This window comes from Rhineura floridana, chromosome 1 (genome assembly GCF_030035675.1).
Source record: "Rhineura floridana isolate rRhiFlo1 chromosome 1, rRhiFlo1.hap2, whole genome shotgun sequence".
In the NCBI taxonomy this organism is placed as follows: domain Eukaryota; kingdom Metazoa; phylum Chordata; class Lepidosauria; order Squamata; family Rhineuridae; genus Rhineura; species Rhineura floridana.
In genome coordinates this window covers 87,775,670-87,797,563 of record NC_084480.1, presented here as the reverse complement: position 1 = coordinate 87,797,563, position 21,894 = coordinate 87,775,670, and the positions used below count along the sequence as shown (strand labels likewise).

The window sequence follows — 21,894 nt, the reverse complement described above, 5'->3', positions numbered from 1 at the left end:
TTTTATTTACTCAGGTGCACATCACCACATATAGACAAGCCAAGATTCATTTCTGAAAGCTGTTTTAGTTCAGCCTTTCTTTAATGATATTTGATATTGGGGGGGGAGGAGAGTAAAGTCACTCAAGCATATTTTGATGCAGATTATAACAGTAGAATATACTCTTTCATTGCTACCACCAGATATACCCCCACAATGTACAAACCAGCTCCATCCTCCAAGAGTTCAAAGTTCTCCTTTTGATGTTGACAGAAACCTATATGCAGATTAATTCAGAAAAGGGAAGCACATATATTTCCATTGTAATTCCTGTGCTCGCATTTTGTGGTGGTGGGATAAAGTCCCTCCAAAATGAAAAACAGATGTTATTTATATCATAGAATAAAGAAACGTTATTTATATCTTGGAATTTTGTCGTTAAATTAGGAACTAAGGATGACTTACCATGTGTGGCTTACCACTAATGATACTTCAGTGAGTCTTAAAATTAAGTAGATGATGGAAAAGAAATTCTAAAATAGTTTTACTTTTAAAAATTGATAGTATTTCTAGAAGTTGATGACTCAAATTTGCAGGCACATAGAAAAATGGAATATCAAGTTTGAGAATGCAGTTATTCCTAAATGTGGCATCCAAATTGTACAGAGGATCCAGCATTTCATATTTCAATAGTATCCACAGGAAGTCATAAAAAAGATAAATAAAATAGGAAATGAGTCTAAAAATTGGAAAACACTTCTTACACTTGACAGAGACTACACAAATATTAAACAACAAAGAGAAAAAAATGGAAATCATCAGTAGCTATGGCTTATTTTTGTTGGTGACTACAGGTAAAACCACAGTTGAGGGAATGCTATTTAATTCCCGTTGCCCTTTGCCAACATACATTTCTTGTTCACCTTGCCAATTCTTCGTTTTCACCAATGGCAGGGAAATGTAGTAAGCCAGGGCTGACTACCTTATAATCTGTTTCTTACAGAATCATTAATACTACCATTACCTAATGATATGTTTTTGAGGTTGCTTAACTGTTCACCTGTGAAAAGTTACAAATCGCTTCCATGAATTTAGGTAGGGAAACGTTTATAAGTTGGCTCATTTATAGTTTGAATCTGCTCATGTACCAGAAATTATTAACGTTTGGCCTGTGAGTTGCACTCACATGGGACATATGCATCCCCATACTTATTTCATATTTAGTAGCTCACACGACTTAGGGCCAACATGTAGTATGCTATTATTGGTGGGGCCAAAATGAGAAATTCCCAACAGGCAAGTGCTGCTAAATACTGAAAATACCAATTGACATCTGCCTAACATGCTGTGGAAGCAAGTTTATGTAATCACAACTATAAACATGTCAAATATTGAATAATTCAACATGTTACCAAGTTTCCCCCTGTGCACCAGGAAAAATTATGGTGAACCTAAAAAGAGTCTCCTCAAACTTGGCAGACTGAAGATAAAAATAAAAGGGTTGGGGGAGAAGACAGAGAGACCAAAGATGTGTTATTATTTTCCTTCTTTAACTTATGGCATTGCACTACAATTTCCATAGAGTGTACCATTCTTTGTGGGTAACTAAAACTAGTTACAAACAGAAAGAACTGTGGAATTACGTCTGATAGAAGCATACATATTTCAAGGAAGAAAGCTGGCTATACTGTTAAAGAGAGACTCTGAGGCACCACAAGGAGAACTTAACTCTTTTATAAGTCAAGAGCAATGTGTACACAATCACACACTTAAATTCTGTTGAAATCAACCACCGTCCTTTTGGAGGCCGAAGTTGTAGAAAGAAGCAAGACTGTTTATAAATAAAGGATTAAAATAATACTATTACTGGGGCTTCCTATCTTCCTATCACCCCAGCATAACTTTGCAGAATCTTTTCTGAAAAATCTAAACATACTTTCTCTCCTTTTTCTTCTCATGGTTAAAACATAGTTGATTCCTTCTCACAGCAGATAAATCTTTCTGACTGGGCATTATTCAGGAAAAAGGAGGCAACATGTATGACAGGGTACCTTTTGTTTCACTTCAGCTCTGACAATCTGTTTTTCATTGAGTGGTGTTTTTAGTTCATTCTCCACAACATTTTTCTTTAATTATGATAAAAGACAGTAACTTAATCAAGCATAAATCCTGCACTGAAAATAAGAAAACAAAGGGAAATATTCATGCAGGTGGCCTTTTTCTTTCAATTATTGGTTATACGCCACTATAAAGCATTTGCAAAATTGTTTCTTCCTCAAAACACTGCAATTGTAATAAAAGAATCAAAACTTGTTGTTTTTGATCCATACTTTAAGCAAAATGTAACTTTTCAATAAGCTCAGGAAGAAAATGTCAAAGCATTTAAAAACAAAAAAGGTTGTTGTATTAGTATAAATATTTTGTTATTTTGGTCACATACCCTTTATTCTAAAGCTTACAGAAGGGCTGCCCATATTTCAAGAACCACAGACTAATCATGCTGCTTTGTGCTAAGTGTTGCAGGAGTGCCTGCTCCATCCCCTTGGCCCACAGAAACCCTAACCCACCCGTTAAAAATTCCAAGCCCAAATGGAAGTGCCTCTCTCTATCTCCTTCTCTCATACACCCACTAACTGAAAGTTTCGTTTTGAAATGTGTGTATACAAAGAAATGCACAAACTAACAGATAATGGATAGCCTAACCTGTGACACTCCTAGTAAAACAAACCGTAATCATAGGTTCAGATCTAACACTAAGCTATCCTTATCCTGGTTTGTTTATCCACTTGCACCAGGGGATGAGTCAAACAGTAGTGACTGGGCTTCAGAAGAACTATACATCAGATCCAATGCAATTTTAGTATCGGGTATGGGGGTTTCCACCATGGTGGCATTCCATGTCTGCACAAGGAAATAATGGCAATGGTCCTAAAAGCAGAAAAATGCTAAGTGATAATGGAATTTTATGTCTGAGAAACCTCAGATCTCCAGATGTTGTAGGACTCCTATCTCCCATCAGCCCCAGCCTACATAGCCGAAGATGATGAGAGTTGAGAGTCCAACAACACCTGGAGAACCACAGCCCTTGTTTTAAGGGAACAACATAGCTGTCAACCCTTTGAGAGAGAGAAACAATTAGATACCATTGCTCATTTACGTGTATTAATCTGTTTAAACCTACATACAAAAGCAAAACAAAAATTCAGAACTAGATGCAGGGGGAGGTTCAAGCCAGATGACTATCATAAGTGAGGGAAATGGACCATATATGTTCCAGTTCAGCAGCTTCCCGGCTTCTTAATTTTTTTTAAGATGGGTAGATTCTATTCATATAATGCTGACACAGAATGGCATGGTACATAGCAGGTATAAAAATCTCAAAGTGCCTCAAATCAGACAAATTTTATATAGTTGTAAAAGATTCTACACACAAGTCTGAATATGGATGCAATTCTTTTAGCACACAACAGTTCTGATAAACCCACTGTGAAAGGCCATCACTGTAACCATATTGACTTAGGAGCAAATTCTACCGAGAACAAAAGCTCTTATTTCAAAATAAGCATGCTTTAAATTTGATGTGTAAAGAAACATAGTTTGCGGTCTAAACATAGAAGGAAAATGCATTTGCAGATCAAAATTCACAGGTTAGATCCAAATAAAATTAGTCATTTTAGTCCAGTTAAAATCAATGGAACAATTTGGTCATAACTAACAGCAATTCTAATCTGTAGATCTGCTGAAGGGGTTAAGATTGGGTAGACGTGCCTCTCCATCCATGGAGAAGAGCTCGGCAAGGTAGGGTGATGATATCTGCTGTACAGTAGGGCCCCGCTTCCCGGCGTTCTGCTAATGCGGCAGCTTTCGTTTTCTATTTTAAAGCCGATTTTTGCTCTTTTGTGACGTTTTGCAACGTTCTCGCGCAACAGCCCCATTATAGTCTATGGGTTCCGCTTTACGGCAGGAGCCTGGTCCCTAACCCACCGTATAAGCGAGGCCCTACTGTAGATGCCAACAAAAAGCTTTGTGGGTACAGTGTTACCACTGGCAGTACATTTATTAATTTATATAGCCCACCCTTCACCAATGATCCCAGGGCAGGTTACATAAAAATATTACAATATAAACTGTAGATAAACATAAAACATTAATTAAAACAATTAAAATCAAATCACAGCAGTAATAGTGCTAATAATACAGCTACATTCACTTATCTTAGTCTACCATCCCCCCTCCTAAGCAAAGAAATGTGTCTTAACCTGCCTATCAAAAGTATACATTAGCGCTGCCAGATGCACCTCAGAGAGGAGCCTATTCCACAGCCTTGAGACTACCACTGAGAAGGCCCCCTCACATGCCACTAGCCCTTGAACCTTACAGGGCCTCCCCTGCTGATTTTAACATCCAGACAGGTGAATATGGGAAGAAGCACACCTTCAGAAATCTTTGTAAATATAAGTACCTTAAATTGAACTCAATTGCGAATTGGCAACCAGTGCAATTTTGTTAGGACTAGTGTGATAAGAGTCCGCTCAGAAATGCCCATAGCACCCTGGCTGCTGCATTCTGCACCATATGGAGCTTCCAAACAGTCTTTAAGGGCAGCCCCACTTAGGGTGCATTACAATAGTTTGATCTTAAGTTTACAAGACCATACATCACTATGGCCAAGCTATCCTTGTCCAGAAAAGGTCACAGCTGACAAACCACCTGGAGCTGAAGATTAGCACTCCTAGCCACCTGAGTCTCAAGGGACATTGCTGGATCAAGGAGTGTCCCCCAACCTACACACATATTCTTTCCAGTAGAGTGCAATCCAATGAACTAATCATCTTCCTGCTTCTCAGATTTGAGAGTTAGTAACACACAGTACCTCTGTTTTGTCTTCTCTAGATTCAGCTTCAATTTATTGGTCCACTTCCAACCTATTACTACCACCAGGCAATGGCCCAGCACCTGAACTGCCCATCAGGATTCAGATGGAACAGAGAAATCGAACTGGGTGTCATCAACATACTGGTGGCACTGATAGTCCAAACTGCTTCATAAGATTTCTCAACAGGTTCATATCTTTAAAGACATGGAGAGACACCACAGGTTAATTCCCAGAGTGCTGAACAATAGTCCCTCAATGCTACTGTCACAAAAATAGGGCATTCTGGGGAATTGCAATGGTGTAGCATAGGCAGCTACACCATTTGCTGTCTTTTAAGGCTCCTGAGCAGCTCTCACCCCAATGTATGGCAGCCTGGAGCTGGCACAAGTAACTCCCCCCTCATTGGAATCAATGTGTTTTGTTTTAGTTTTTCAGTATCCACTTGGATACAAAATAAGTTAAATCTGTTTATTCCTTCTTGCCCTGGCCAATGTAAGCCAACAAGATTTAGGAAGTGGCAGTCAAATCTGCCACCTCATGGCCTCACAACCCCACTTAGGATTATATGATAACTTGTTCCATTTATTTTAACAGGACTAAAGCATAGCTAACTTTTTCTGGACCCAACCCTATTTTACAGGTGAATTAGCTATTTTATCCACTCCAAAATTAAGCCAACCCATTCCTCTTCTTATCAAAATGTTCTAGAAATGTAATGTGAATCACCAATTTAAGTTGTAGTGTGGCTCACATATGATCTGTCATGATTAATTCATATGATTTGATCATATTATATATCAATTTTATAGCTATTTTATCATTTAAAAGTTTAAAAGGATATTTTATAGGCAGAATAGGCTCAGACAACAATTATAAGGCTGGTTTGCACATGACTGCATGTTGCTTGGTTTTTCATTCCTTTATTAGTCTACACTTTATAATTTAAGGCTAATTGTGTGAACTTATTCCAAGGGGGGAACAGTGTAAGTTATTTATTCTGTGACAATTCATTAACACAGGTAACTCATCAGTTATGGGCATGAATGTGTAAGCCAGCCCAGCTTCATTCTCGAGTACATTAAAACCACAGTTCTATATCAATTCATTAATAATTATTTTTAAAACCAACATAAAATATTGTATCAAATCATTCAAGCAAAATCAAAGCAATCTAAAACAATTAGTCCCCTACTAACAAGTGTCAGCACTAGGTTATCCACTCTTTCTTTGCAATTTTTAAGATAAAATATTTATTACAGTATTTTTAAAAGATATTGTTTGCAAAGTAGAAAGCATTTAGCATGTAGTCACAAGCCAAATCAAATGTAAAATGCAGTTGTCAAAAGGAAGAGAATTCCTTCCCCTTTTAGATATCTGGAATAAATTATTTCAGGCAGCTTGGAATTGCTTCTGGCTACAGTTGCGGAATGGATTTTAAGTGAAACCTGGTGTTGGTGTGCATAAATGTTGTCCCCAAGTGCACAAAACACAATCTAAAGAACATTCAGATCTGTGGCCACCAAACTTGTAGTTGGTTTTCTTGTGGTGGCTGGATGAGGATACTCTTAATTACTTGCAGTTTTTGATTATAGCAATTTTGGCTTCTATTTAATGTTTATGGTTCAAATCTATTACTAGCTTCTTTTGTAAAAGCTGCATTAAGGCAACAAATGACCTTCTATGGGACAATCTATTGTGGGACAATCTATTGTGGAATATCAATAACTTTCAAGGAAGATATTTGTAACCTACATGGACTTTCACACAGGAAAGAAATGACCCTGTCACTTCTAGCAACATCTACAGATATTGTTTAATTATTTTTTCTTTCAAGGCAAATTCATAGTTTTCCATGGTGCTATCTTCCAAACAAGCATGCTTAACACTGTAGCCTTACAGCCCAGACCCATTCTTTATTGTGCTAAATTAGCAACTCTCCTATAAAGGTAGATTTATTTGTAGGCGGAGGAAGTGAAGCTAGTTTTGAGGGCTGGATTTTATGAATTTTGAGGTGTTGAATTTAAATTTCACTAACTGACTGATTAACAATTCAGCTCTATCCAAAATTCAAAATGGCAGCCAAAAATGGCTATTCAAAACGCTAATATTAATTTTCCCTTGATGTCTATTTTTCCCATTTACAATCTTTTCGACCCTATACCTTTGCTATTTTTCTGGACCCTTAAAATCAGGGGTCACCAATGTGATGCCCATGCACCCACAGAGGCCCTCCCTGGCAACTGCAGGGTCCCTCACCCTGCCAAAATTAGGCTTCAAAGAAGTATTCTATTGTAGCCAACAGTGGTTGTGCTGGGTGCTTGGCTGCAAATTGTATGTGGTGTCTACAACAGTTTCTCCAGTTTGCCAAGCCCAGAACCAGTGGGCAGCCAAGTTGGGCACTGGCTGAGGGCCTCTGCATCTGGGGCTGGGCAGGTGTAGCTCCCCCTCCTCGATCTGCACTAGCATCAGGTCACAGAGAATAAGCCCCATGACCTGATGCTGGCATGGATTGTGGAGTGGGAGCCATCCTTCCAGCTAATACCCCCCTACCACCGGCACACGGTGACTGTGTCACTTCCCACATAGCCGCATCAGTGTGCTGCATGTGCATGCTTGCCATCACCCAACATGGGGGGGGCATCAACACATCCTCATTGCCATCTTGCATAATGGCAGGAGTGGACACACAGCATGCTAATGCAGCTGGGCTTATTTAAGCCCCCAGCGGCAGCTGTAGTCCCTCCACATTGCCGCCACCCTCAAGCACCCACTGCAGTCTGGTGCCGGCCTAGCAGTTTGAAAATGTGTCCATGGTTCCCCCCTCCCCAAATTGTGGCCACTGCTTTAAATGCATCCAAAATTCAAAAAGGATAAATATGGGAAGATAGCTGTCATTTATGATTAGTGGCAGAGGCAGGTGAAACGAATGTCTAAGTATTCAAGGTATAGCATCAGTGCTGGCTATATGCTCTGAATGAAATAAATCTCCTTACAACAATCTACCATTTATTTTACGTCAACAGAAAGAAAAGTCACCAGCACTGGGTAAGGGGAGTTAACAAACCTCCCTGGTGCAGAAATTACTTTAAGGGACCATTAATATCATACTAAAAGAGGAAGCACAGCCACAATAGCAAATATTTCTGATGTTAAAAAGATGATTTATTTATTACATTTATATTCTGCCACTCACTCCAGATATGCTCTGGTTCGGGTTACTTCATCATAATATAAATGCACATCTCCTTAAATATTGGTTTACATCCTTCTGGGCTTAGATTTGACATTGAGAACAGACTTCAGGAGACTATGCTTGTTTAAATCAATCCCTGGAGATTAGATTTTAAAACCAAAACGTTATTAACCCTTACACACTTTTTTCTTGTCTTTTTTTTACAGTATCTGCTTTTCGTGTACAGCAAACCACACTTAGCTTGGAAATAAATATCTGAGTGATTTCAAAATGATTCCAGGTTAACATTTTTAAAAAGCTCCTTTGTTATCATACATTGAAAATACATCATGTAATACAACAGCTATTTGGAGTAGAGTGGACCCCACAACATTAACTGAAATTCTTCATGGGGCCATCAGGAAGCCTGAAAAAGAAAACATGCTTAAGTGCTTAAGTGAAATATTATGCTCATAGCAGCAAAGAAAACAAAACCCCCCAAAATACCCAGGTGAAATACTGGGATGATAGTAAATAACAGAAGGGGCCCAAAGTACCTCAGGAGTTTAAAAAGACTTTTCTTTCTTTTTTCTTACAAAAAAAAATTATAAAATATTATAAAAAAGAAATTGGTGTTTTAAGTTTGCATTATGAGAATGTTAACTCCTGTGTTAAGATAAAGCCAACTTGGAGCAGAATTAACTTCCTACAGTAAAATTCACAGCCAGGCTGCACTGGCACAAATCCCCCACCTGGGTGCAGGCACAGCATAGCCGAGGCCCAGCCAGGTCAGCCAAGTCCAGCACAAATGAAGCTGGTGGAAGGCCTGAAAAAGGTGCGTTCTGGAGGTGTGTCAGGGTGGCACTGAGGGGAAGGTGACTTACACTTCATACTGAGCATGTTTGGCTCGGTCCTGCAGCCCCCAGTCCCAACAGACAATGCGCCAGGAAAAGTAAACATACATAATAGAAGTCAATGGTGACAGTGGCTGCACTAGCGGTCTTGTGTTGTTTGGCTTGTCTGATTTTCTGTTCCCTCTGCTGAGCTCTGCTGGCACAGTCAGGCTGCTCCCCTCCCACAAACTCCTGAATGGAGGTAGGATGTGGTGGAACCTTACACCACCTTTCCTTATGGTGGCTCCATTGATACCAGCTTCCTTTGAGTAGGACTGCTGCCTTGGTCATTTCAGACACCTTCATCAGTTTCAACATATTTGTGTTCCATTCTCCGAGTGGTTCACATGTGAAAGTCAACTTAAAAGCATTTAAAGCCAAAGGCAACTGTATGAATTGATGCCTATCAGGTAGAAAATAAAATAAAATCCAAAGCTCCTAAATTTTAGTACAAGGTTATTGTAGATAAATAACAATATCCCAAATAAATAACATTAAGATTAACCTGACTAGTTTCACAGTGATGCTCACCCATACATCCTAGCTCAATCACTGAGATCATCTGCAGGAGCAGCACTGGTCACACACACACCCCAGGGTTGGTGAGGCTTATTTAACACTGACAAGAAATCAATCCTTCCATTGTCATCGGCCCAGTTCTCTGGAATGGTCTACCAACAAAGATTCAGGAGGCGCCTTCTGTTTTAACCTTTAAATGCCTGCTGAAAACCTTTCTGTTCTGCCAGGTTTATGCAGGCAATTAAGAAGATGCCCTTTTATAATAGTTGACCTTTGATTTTACTGTACTTTTAATGGTTTTTACTGTGTGATTTCTTTATTTGTTGTAAACTGCTTTGATTTTTTTAAAAATGAAATAGTATACAAATACATTTGTAAACTTAAAAAAATTCATAGCTCAAAACTATTCTAGTTCACATCAACTAATATTCTCTCCCAATGCTCCATGAAATGGCCAACTGCATTTCAAGGATGCTATGTTTATTTGCTTTTAGCTATAATGTCAAGAGCTCATTAAAATAAAAATTAATCATACCAGAAGCTGTGGCTACATTTTTTAAAACAACTTTAGTAGAAATATTATTGTTAACCTCTTTTTTATATAAATTTTATCATTAAAAGATTTCAATAGATACACAAATGATCTAAAATAACAAATCACAATATGCCACTCATTACCTTCTTTTATATACTCTCTACCTTATTAATAAATATACTATCTCCCAACTCATAGTAATTTAAATAATAGGATATGTTTATCTCATAGGGCACAAACAAGGCAAACTAAAAGTGTATTTGTTCACATAATATACTAATGCTAGTATTTCTTGTTTAACATTTTTGTGGTGTTTAATTTTGTTCCAAAATGTAACGGTTTACCATTTACCCACTACTGAAGTGATTATATAGACTTGTATCTTCTCCTAACGATTTATAATAAACCACTTATACTGCATATGTGCATCTCTTAGGTTAATAGAGCAAATGTAGTTTATCACTTTTCATTGAAATATTACAAACTTAAATTGAGGTTAATCCAACAAGCACAATTTAAACTTGTGACTGGAGTCTTTTTTCCACGAATCCTTCAGAATGGGTTTCTCTCTTCCACAGTATAAAACAAATGGAGCTGCAGGAGGTTTATAAACCCTTTGCCAATCTCGATTTACATCCTTAAATAGCTTGGAAGTTTAATAATTGAGTTCTTTAGGAATCTACCTCCTTACATCACCTCCTGTAGTATTTTAAATCCTATTTAAGCAAAGCTTCCAAGCAGAATGAAAACATTCAATGGTGAGTGTATAGTAAGCTCCCATGTGCAAAAAAGCATTCTTGATTAGCATTATCATGTGAAATTATTCAATTAAACATAGTTAGGGTGGTAAATGTCATCCGATAAGATTTTGCTTCTTTGTTTTTGTTTCAGGAAGTGAGGCTCCACTTACACACACGTACAGAGCAGTATGAATATTACTTGTCCATGCTGGATCCCAAAGGAGGGACATATATTGCAAGCACAAGGGCAAGGCCAATCGTATGGGTCTGACCCATCCAATAGGCATAGGGCAAGAAAGGAGGTACCAACTAGGCATGTGCTCAAGTTTCACAAAATTCAAACATGACACCAGATTTCCTATTTATTCGTGCTTTTTTGTTCTTGCGGACTGGGTTTTCTTCTAGCATTTTTCCACAGCTGAAATGGATATTTTCCTCAAAATATCAATATTAATAGTGGTATTTCCCTCAAAATATCAATGTTAATATTGATATTTTGAGGAACATATCAACATTTTAAAATCTATGAAAAAATCACAAATATCAATATTAATATCAGTATTTTTGCAGAAAAAACAAATGGGTATTTATCGCAAATAGCAAACAATAGCAAAATAAATGATGAAATTTTAAAACGGGTAGGCTTAGAAGTAGACATTGTGACATTGTGAGAGCAGGGGCACAGGATATAAATTCAGAAGAGCAAAATTACCACAGGCCAAACCACAAGTGCCAAAGACACTTGAAGAGAGACACTGCTTACAAGTGCCTGTACGTTAATGCTAGGAGCCTCCGAACCAAGATGGGAGAACTGGAGTGCTTGGTCTTAGAGGAGAGCATTGATATAGTGAGCATAACGGAGACCTGGTGGAATGGAGAAAACCAGTGGGATACAGTTATCCCTGGATATAAACTATATCGGAAGGACAGGGCAGGACGTATTGGTGGCGGAGTTGCTCTATACGTGAAAGGCGGCATTGAATCCATCAAGCTCGAAACCCCAAAAGAGGCAGACTCCTCCACAGAATTGTTGTGTGTGGCGATACCATGCCCCAGGAGGGACTTAATACTGGGAACGATCTATCGTTCCCCTGATCAAAATGCTCAGGGAGACCTGGAGATGAGATATGAAATTGAGGAAGCATCCAAACTAGGAAATGTGGTAGTAATGGGTGACTTCAACTACCCGGACATAGACTGGCCGCATATGTGTTCCAGTCATGACAAAGAAGCAAAGTTTCTAGATATTCTAAATGACTATTCCCTAGACCAGTTGGTCATGGAACCGACCAGAGGTACGGCAACCCTGGACTTAATCCTCAGTGGGGACCGGGACCTGGTGTGAGACGTAAGTGTTGTTGAACCGATTGGGAGCAGTGACCACAGTGCTATTAAATTAAACATACATGTAAATGGCCAATTGCCAAGAAAATCCAACACGGTCACATTTGACTTCAAAAGAGGAAACTTCACAAAAATGAGGGGATTGGTAAAAAGAAAGCTGAAAAACAAAGTCCAGAGGGTCAAATCACTCGAAAATGCTTGGAAGTTGTTTAAAAACACTATATTAGAAGCTCAACTGGAGTGCATACCACAGATCAGAAAAGGTACCGCCAGGGCCAAGAAGATACCAGCATGGTTAACGAGCAAAGTCAAGGAAGCTCTTAGAGGCAAAAAGTCTTCCTTCAGAAAATGGAAGTCTTGTCCAAATGAAGAAAATAAAAAAGAACACAAACTCTGGCAAAAGAAATGCAAGAAGACAATAAGGGATGCTAAAAAAGAATTTGAGGAGCACATTGCTAAGAACATAAAAACCAACAACAAAAAATTCTATCAATACATTCAAAGCAGGAGACCATCTAGGGAGGCGATTAGACCCTTGGATGATAAGGGAGTCAAAGGTGTACTAAAGAACGATAAGGAGATTGCAGAGAAGCTAAATGAATTCTTTGCATCTGTCTTCACAGTGGAAGATATAGGGCAGATCCCTGAACCTGAACTAACATTTGCAGGAAGGGATTCTGAGGAACTGAGACAAATAGTGGTAACGAGAGAGGAACTTCTAAGCTTAATGGACAATATAAAAACTGACAAATCACCGGGCCCGGATGGCATCCACCCGAGAGTTCTCAAAGAACTCAGATGTGAAATTGCTGATCTGCTAACTAAATTATGTAACTTGTCCCTCGGGTCCTCCTCCGTGCCTGAGGACTGGAAAGTGGCAAATGTAATGCCAATCTTCAAAAAGGGATCCAGAGGGAATCCCGGAAATTACAGGCCAGTTAGCTTAACTTCTGTCCCTGGAAAACTGGTAGAAAGTATTATTAAAGCTAGATTAACTAAGCACATAGAAGAACAAGCCTTGCTGAAGCAGAGCCAGCATGGCTTCTGCAAGGGAAAGTCCTGTCTCAGTAACCTATTAGAATTCTTTGAGAGTGTCAACAAGCATATAGATAGAGGTGATCCAGTGGACATAGTGTACTTAGACTTTCAAAAAGCTTTTGACAAGATACCTCACCAAAGACTTCTGAGGAAGCTTAGCAGTCATGGAATAAGAGGAGAGGTCCTCTTGTGGATAAGGAATTGGTTAAGAAGCAGAAAGCAGAGAGTAGGAATAAATGGACAGTTCTCCCAATGGAGGGCTGTAGAAAGTGGAGTCCCTCAAGGATCGATATTGGGACCTGTACTTTTCAACTTGTTCATTAATGACCTAGAATTAGGAGTGAGCAGTGAAGTGGCCAAGTTTGCTGACGACACTAAATTGTTCAGGGTTGTTAAAACAAAAAGGGATTGTGAAGAGCTCCAAAAAGACCTCTCCAAACTGAGTGAGTGGGCGGAAAAATGGCAAATGCAATTCAATATAAACAAGTGTAAAATTATGCATATTGGAGCAAAAAATCTTAATTTCACATATACGCTCATGAGGTCTGAACTGGCAGTGACTGACCAGGAGAGAGACCTCGGGGTTGTAGTGGACAGCACAATGAAAATGTTGACCCAGTGTGCGGCAGCTGTGAAAAAGGCAAATTCCATGCTAGCGATAATTAGGAAAGGTATTGAAAATAAAACAGCCAATATCATAATGCCATTGTATAAATCTATGGTGCGGCCGCATTTGGAATACTGTGTACAGTTCTGGTCGCCTCATCTCAAAAAGGATATTATAGAGTTGGAAAAGGTTCAGAAGAGGGCAACCAGAATGATCAAGGGGATGGAGCGACTCCCTTACGAGGAAAGGTTGCAGCATTTGGGGCTTTTTAGTTTAGAGAAAAGGCGGGTCAGAAAATAAAACAGCCAATATCATAATGCCATTGTATAAATCTATGGTGCGGCCGCATTTGGAATACTGTGTACAGTTCTGGTTGCCTCATCTCAAAAAGGATATTATAGAGTTGGAAAAGGTTCAGAAGGGGGCAACCAGAATGATTAAGGGGATGGAGCAACTCCCTTACGAGGAAAGGTTGCAGCATTTGGGGCTTTTTAGTTTAGAGAAAAGGCGGGTCAGGAGACATGATAGAAGTGTATAAAATTATGCATGGCATTGAGAAAGTGGATAGAGAAAAGTTCTTCTCCCTCTCTCATAATACTAGAACTCGTGGACATTCAAAGAAGCTGAATGTTGGAAGATTCAGGACAGACAAAAGGAAGTACTTCTTTACTCAGCGCATAGTTAAACTATGGAATTTGCTCCCACAAGATGCAGTAATGGCCACCAGCTTGGATGGCTTGAAAAGAAGATTAGACAAATTCATGGAAGACAGGGCTATCAATGGCTACTAGCCGTGATGGCTGTGCTCTGCCACCCTAGTCAGAGGCAGCATGCTTCTGAAAACCAGTTGCCGGAAGCCTCAGGAGGGGAGAGTGTTCTTGCACTCGGGTCCTGCTTGCGGGCTTCCCCCAGGCACCTGGTTGGCCACTGTGAGAACAGGATGCTGGACTAGATGGGCCACTGGCCTGATCCAGCAGGCTCTTCTTATGTTCTTATGTTCTTAACATTGATTCCCGATGAAGCAGTACCAGAAGGAAATTTGACGGAGCAAAAACTGAACCAGCACCAAAATGTGAATCCCATCCCTAGTGCCAACCAGGTTGGAAACATCCATGTGATCAATCCCACTCACATGGTTATAATAGTTTTCATTCCCCAGCAGCGAGAGAACATGCCATGAAGATGGAATATATGTGTAGCTAAGGATCCCAATATTCCGAGTGTTCAATTTATATTAGCCTGATCCTCCAAGCACTCCGTTAAAGTCCAAAACTGATCATAAGAAAGCAATTATAATCAAATAAATCACTTAATATGATTCTTCAAAAATGCCCTTTCCATTTGTTCCACTGTTAAAAGTGCAGAAAGAATAGTGACATTCATTTATTTTGGATGAAAACATTGTATTTAAACTTGTTATGGGGAAAAGGTTTTTGCTTTGTTCTTTAAATTTAATCCATGCTCTAGTGCTGGTTAAACCATAATAATGCTCAGTCGAAACCTGTATTTTTTTTCATTAGGCTCTCTTCATTCCGTCACCATTATACAGTACAAGGTGCTGTGCACTTAAAATGAAGAATTCTTTAATCACTTCTGACATGCATCTACTTTCCACTTGGCCTGGCCCCAGCAAACATTGTCGTGCTCTACTACACTTCATTTCTCTCCATAACCTCCCCTTTTCCTTTGGGTAACATACTTCATTTCAAAGGTTACAACTTGCCACAAGATTCATCTAGAGGTGACACCGCTGGCTCAGGAACAAGGTTTTTCTTGGATTCACACAGTGCTTAAATATCTAAAACAAGAGGTATCCAGGCTCAAACCTCTCTGGAAATTATTCCCTTTAACCTAAACACACTTTTCTCTAGGGTCCTTCTTGTGGTCATTGAGTTGTTCAGGGGAAGGCACTTATTATTACTCCACAGTGACATGGGAGGGGAAATTTTCCACTACTATATTTTTATATGGAAAATTTTCCATTAGTAAAATGCGCTGTTTCCCAAAATTAAACTATACCAATAAAATTGAACAGTTTCAAAGCGGTAATTAACCTTCTACTGATAACTATGTATTGAATGTACAGATGGGTGGACAGATATCATATGCACACACTCCTATATTAAAACAGTGAGAAAGGAGGGTAATTATGGGTAAATTAAAACCAAAGTAAATGTAATATAAATATGCTAAATGAATTTAATTTAATTTAAGGAACTGGACAAATTTCCAATTCATTGTTTTCATTTTCACATTACTGTCCACCTCTTCTAGTGCTCAGGCCTGACATTAGGAGTCTTCACATGTTCCACACACTTACACATTCAATGAACACACACAAAGAGATTAGAACTGTGCATGCTGGCCCTGCTCCAATGTTGACCACCCATGCCCTCCCATCATCCCCATATTTGCCATCGGTGTGAAAAGCTCCTATATGAGCTCCTGCATTCACAATCAGTGTTCCTAAATGCATGTTAGAGCTTTATATACATTAGGGTTGCCAGGTCGGAACCATGCCAAAACCTGAAATGTCATGGGGGCAGACCCTAGTGATGTCATGGGGCGGGCCCTAGTGATGTCACAGGGTGGGCCCTAGTGACATCACATGGGCAGGCCCTAGTGACATCACAGGGGCTGGCTCTAGTGAGTTGGATGTGCTTTAAATGTATTGTATGGATCTGCATTAGTTCTTGTGAGCTGCCGTGGTTTCCTCTGGAAGCTAACAAATGGGACCTCAGTACAAAACAAAAAAAATAAAATTAAAACATGGAAGGAATAGACCAGGTATGGGGAGCCTTAAGATTTCCAGGTATGATTCTGATCCTGGGGAGTTGAAATTCAGAACCATCCAGAAGGCCTTAAAAAAACACATACCCCCTCTTTTAAAAAAATAGAAATAAAAGAATATAAGGTTGCCAGAGGTAAACTTACCAGAACCAAACCCACAAAAATTTAAAGGGAATTTATATACCTACACACCTGATCTTTCTACAATGAGCACACACAAAACTACTTTAAAAAACAACAATCAAGAAATACTTAAAACTCTCTTATTACTTATCCTGTGATAAAGAGATTAGGGACTATTTAAACCTTTGACCCCCCCCTTGAATGTGTAAACGATTCAATAGCTGAAGTCAAAGCTTGTGACTAAACTACAATCCATACACACTTACCTGGGAGTAAGTCCCATTGAAGAATATAGTCAAATATGGACATTGGATTTCAGGAAAGCCGATTTTAGCAAGCTCAGGGAAATGATGGGTAGGATCCCGTGGCTAGATAGACTAAAGAAAAAAGGAGCCCAAGAAGCGTGGGAGTTCATGAAGAAGGTATTACAAAAAGTGCAATCGCAAACAATTCCAAAGAGGAAGAAAAACGGAAGACAGCAGAAAAAGCCAATGTGGCTACACGGAAGACTGGTGGAGGAGGTCAAAATAAAAAAGAGCATGTATAAAGAATGGAAGGAAGGACGCATCACCAAGGAAGAGTACCGACGAACGGCTCGGGCTTGCAGGAATAGTGTAAGGAAAGCTAAAACCCAGAATGAGCTGAGGATGGTGAGGGAAGCGAGGAACAACAAAAAGGGGTTTTTCAGATATGTTCGAAGCAAGAGAAATACCAAGGAAACGGTGGGTCTGCTGCTCAATGAGGATGGCAAAATGTTGACAGATAACAAGGAAAAGGCAGAACTGCTCAATGCCTATTTTGCCTCCGTTTTCTCCCAAAAAGGGAACGCAGTGCAACCTTGCATCGGTAGCAATCTCAGTAAGGGGTCGGGATTGCAGTTCAAGATTGATAAGGAGATAGTCAGGAAATACCTAGTTAACCTAAATGAGTTCAAATCTCAAGGGCCTGATGAACTGCATCCCAGAGTATTGAAGGAACTTGCTGATGTACTCTCGGAACCTCTTGCCATCATCTTTGAGAAATCCTGGAGAACGGGAGAGGTGCCGGAGGATTGGAGACGGGCAAACGTCATCCCGCTCTTTAAAAAGGGTAAAAAAGAAGATCTTGGGAATTACAGGCCGGTCAGTCTGACTTCAATACCGGGAAAGATATTAGAACAGATAATAAAAGAGTCCATTGGCAACTATCTAGATGACAATGCTGTGATTGGTAGGAGCCAGCATGGGTTTGTCAAGAAAAAATCCTGTCAAACTAATCTCATCTCTTTTTTTGATCGGGTCACTAGCTTAGTAGATGGTGGAAATGCTGTAGATGTCATCTATCTAGATTTTAGCAAAGCATTTGATAAAGTCCCCCACGACCTTTTGATTAGCAAACTGGTCAAATGCGGACTACATGGAAATACTGTCAGGTGGATTCACAACTGGTTGGAAACCGTACTCAAAGAGTGGTCGTCGGTGGCTCTGCTTCGGACTGGAAGGAGGTTTCGAGTGGAGTGCCACAGGGTTCTGTCCTGGGGCCGATACTCTTCAACATTTTTATCAATGACTTAGATGATGGGGTGGAGGGAAGCCTTATTAAGTTTGCAGATGACATGAAACTGGGAGAGATAGCTAACACAATGGAAGACAGGAATAAAATCCAAAGGGACCTGGATAGACTAGAAAATTGGGCTGAAATTAATAAAATGAAATTCAATAAAGACAAATGCAAGATTCTGCACTTAGGCCACAAAAACAAAATGCACGGGTACAGGATGGGAAATACCCGGCTTAGCAGTAGTGCGTGTGAGAAGGACCTTGGAATTGTAGTAGATCGCAAGTTGAACATGACCCAGCAGTGTGATGCTGTGGCAAAAAAGGCAAACGCAGTTTGGGGCTGCATAAACAGAGCTATAGTTTCCAGGTCAAGGGAAGTAATAGTCCCACTATATTCTGCATTAGTCAGGCCTCATCTGGAATACTGCATTCAGTTCTGGGCGCCTCATTTTAAGAAGGATACAGACAAGTTAGAGCGGGTTCAGAAGAGGGCGACGAGGATGATAGCAGGTATGGAGAACAAGTCTTATGAGGAAAGGTTGAAGGAACTTGGCATGTTCAGTCTGGTGAAGAGAAGGCTGAGGGGTGACATGATTGCACTCTTTAAATACCTGAAGGGCTGTCACATAGAGAAGGGTACAGATTTGTTCTCTGCTGCCCCAGAGGGTAGGACCAGGTCTAATGGTTTTAAGTTGCAGGAGCGTAGATTCAGATTGGACATTAGAAGGAACTTCTTGACAGTAAGGGTGGTTCGGCAATGGAACCGACTGCCTAGGGAGGTGGTGGGATCCCCTTCGCTGGATGTCTTCAAGCAGAGGCTGGACAGCTATCTGTGGGAGATGCTCTAGCTGTGGATTTCCTGCTGTGAGCAGGGGGTTGGACTCGATGGCCTACAAGGCCCCTTCCAACTCTATGATTCTATAATTCTATGATTCTATGAACTCAATGGAGCTTACTTCTGAGTGGACATGTATTGGATTGCAGCCTAATCCAGGTTCATGCCAATAGTGCTTTAGTAGTAAGGGTAATGCCAGCTTTTTGAGCGTCTACAAAGACCTGAAACACATTTTTCCCAAAATGCAAATTACATAAATGAAAATAAACACAGTATATTTTAGGCAACTTAATAGTGATCTGAGTGCCAAAACAAATGCGACATCAACTGTACGAATAAGTTTAAATGAGTAGTAAGATTTTCCAAAGCAAGGACTGCAGGCTTAGTCCATATAATTGCTTTAAATTAATCTGTTGTAAATCAAATCAAGCCAGACTTAAACTCTGATTCTCACCTCTTTTGCTGGCTTTGTTTCTTTCTTCTAGCAGACGTAGGTGAGGCAAAATGAGAGACTGCATATGCAGAGCACCTTGTGAGCGGGGGGGGGATGCCATCTGCCTGCACCCAGCCCTGGCTGCATCCTGTCAGTCGCCCAGCCACCACCGCCCCCCTCGCTGCATGGCCCGCTGCCACCCTCCAGCCCTGCCGCCGCTGCCCAGGGGGAGGCCTGCATGGCACAGCCACCTGTCTGCCCACGTACTACCCAGGCAATCCTCCGCCTGCTGCCGCAGCTGCACAATGTTTCTGGTACAAGGCGAGACCAGAGAGGAACAGAGGGACACAGTGGCAGCAACTGGTTGCTGAGTGAGTGAGTGAATGAGTGTGCACGCAAATGAGCAGGTAGGCAGGAGGGGAGAGGGAGGGGAGGCAGCGGCCTGTCCAGACTCTTCCCAGCAAGTAGAGAGCAAGGATGGCTCCCCTTTGGAGTATGCATGAAGCACACATGCATGGCTGGGCGGGAGCCTGGAAAGCCGGAGATCCAGGTATTTGGGGGTGATTTGACCGGAGAGGGCCCACAGATGCCGGAGTCTCCTGCTGAAAACTGGAGATCTTGTATCCCTAATATACATAGATGTTGAACGAGCAGGCATCATTGACATAGCCAACAGGCACAACCCCCCTCTGCATATTCCATACACAATGGGGAAACATGACCCCACTCCTAATGAGTACAGGATCCAGGGCTAAGCTCTAGCGATTTCTAGCTCTGGCCCTCTAGAGGCTTTTGGACTACAACTCCCATCATCAGTGACCATTGGCCATGCTGACAGGGGCTGAATGGAGTTAGAGTCCAAATGCATCTGGAGGATCAAAGCTTTCTTGCCCTCAAATTTAAGCCCTCAATGAATACTGAACTAGAAGATACGTTCACACCGAGTTCAAATGTAAAAACCCCCTTTTTTTAAAAAAAGACTCTAATGATATGTCCCTGAAGAATCGTATTATTTCTTAATAGCCACCAACTCATGTTCTGCAAGTCATTATCTCAGACAGTTGTTCTCTAAAATCAGCAAAAGTATCCAAAACAGTAATGTGATCAGAACAACTTTCATCAGAACAATTTTCTGTTGGCAAACTGTACGTGTGTGATGTTTTAAAATTTAACAGATGCTCACTGTTCTGACAAATTTCTGATATCCACGCTACATTCTGTTTTGGATGCACACAACCTAATTCCCATATCTTGGCCATCAGGCTTCTAGCATATAAACTTTTATATATTTTGCCTTTTAAATATTTGGTGTATGATCATTCCTTTTACATGTTAGGTTTTTTTGATTGCTTATTGTTAACTTCTATCCTATCCCCCATTTTAATGATATGGAAGATAAATCTTAAATAAAAGAAAATAAAAAATAAACTATATAAAATATACATGCTTAAAGCTGGGCACAGTTCCTGGAAACTGGTTCCAGAACTACTTTTATTTTAAGAGCCAGCAATGTGGTTCATTATAGTTCAAATGAAACAGGTTCCCTCTGTTCCAAAGTGGTCCCCACGGCCTAACATTTCTAAGCCCTTCCTCCCCAAATGCCACCATCTCATCCACACACTGAGACCATGCAGCAATATTCCATGTACACTGGCATGTCTGCGGCCATACTACCCTGAACACGCCCGATCTTGTCTGATCTCAGAAGCTAAGCAGGGTCAGGCCCGGTTAGTACTTGAATGGGAGACCGCCTGGGAATACCAGCTGCCGTAGGCTCAAAAAAAAAAAAGCACACTGGCACTGCATATTTACTTTATTTATTTTGACAATTTATATGCTGCTTAGTTACAGTAGTCTTCAAGCAGTGTACAAGAGACTCAAATACAAGGAAATTAAAAATAAGTTGAAACTATATGATTGAAAGAATTCGATTAAACTGGCTGCTGGAACAAAAGGTCTTCAGTAGGATGTGGCCTGTCTGACTTCAACCAGAAGGAAATTCCATAAAATTGAGCCCACAATAGTGAATGCATGGTTCCTGGTAGATACAAGCCATGCTTCTGAGCCATGGAAGACCACTGACTATCCTGAAGACCTCAGTGACTGGGCAGGGTGTAAGGCATCAGGCAGTCCCTGAGGTATCCTGGATCCAAGTTGTTAAGGGCCTTGTAAATTAATACAAGAATCTTGAACAATAGTGTACAGGCAGCCAGTTCAAGCTTTTGAGCACTGGAGTTATGAGCTGCCAATAATCTGACCACACCAACAGTCTAGGTACAGCATTTTGCACCAGCTGGAGCTTCCAGGTCAGGCACAAGAGTAGCCCCACATAAAGCGCATTGCAATAATCTAGACTTGAGGTTACAAATGCATGAATCCCTGTGGCCAGACTGTGCCAAAAAATGATAGCTTTTCCAAAAATATTACCTAGATTTCAGTCTCCTACTAAGTATGCTAAATTTTGTCTCAACT

General features: G+C 40.4%; 1 protein-coding gene and 1 pseudogene across 3 annotated transcripts in view; one reads left to right on the top strand and one right to left on the bottom strand.

The window, feature by feature from the left end:
- ROR2 (receptor tyrosine kinase like orphan receptor 2) overlaps positions 1–21,894 on the bottom strand; it is a 216,091-nt gene that overhangs the window by 148,144 nt on the left and 46,053 nt on the right. The gene's annotated exons all lie outside the window — the stretch shown is intronic.
- LOC133375718 (5S ribosomal RNA) lies at positions 21,080–21,198 on the top strand (annotated as a pseudogene).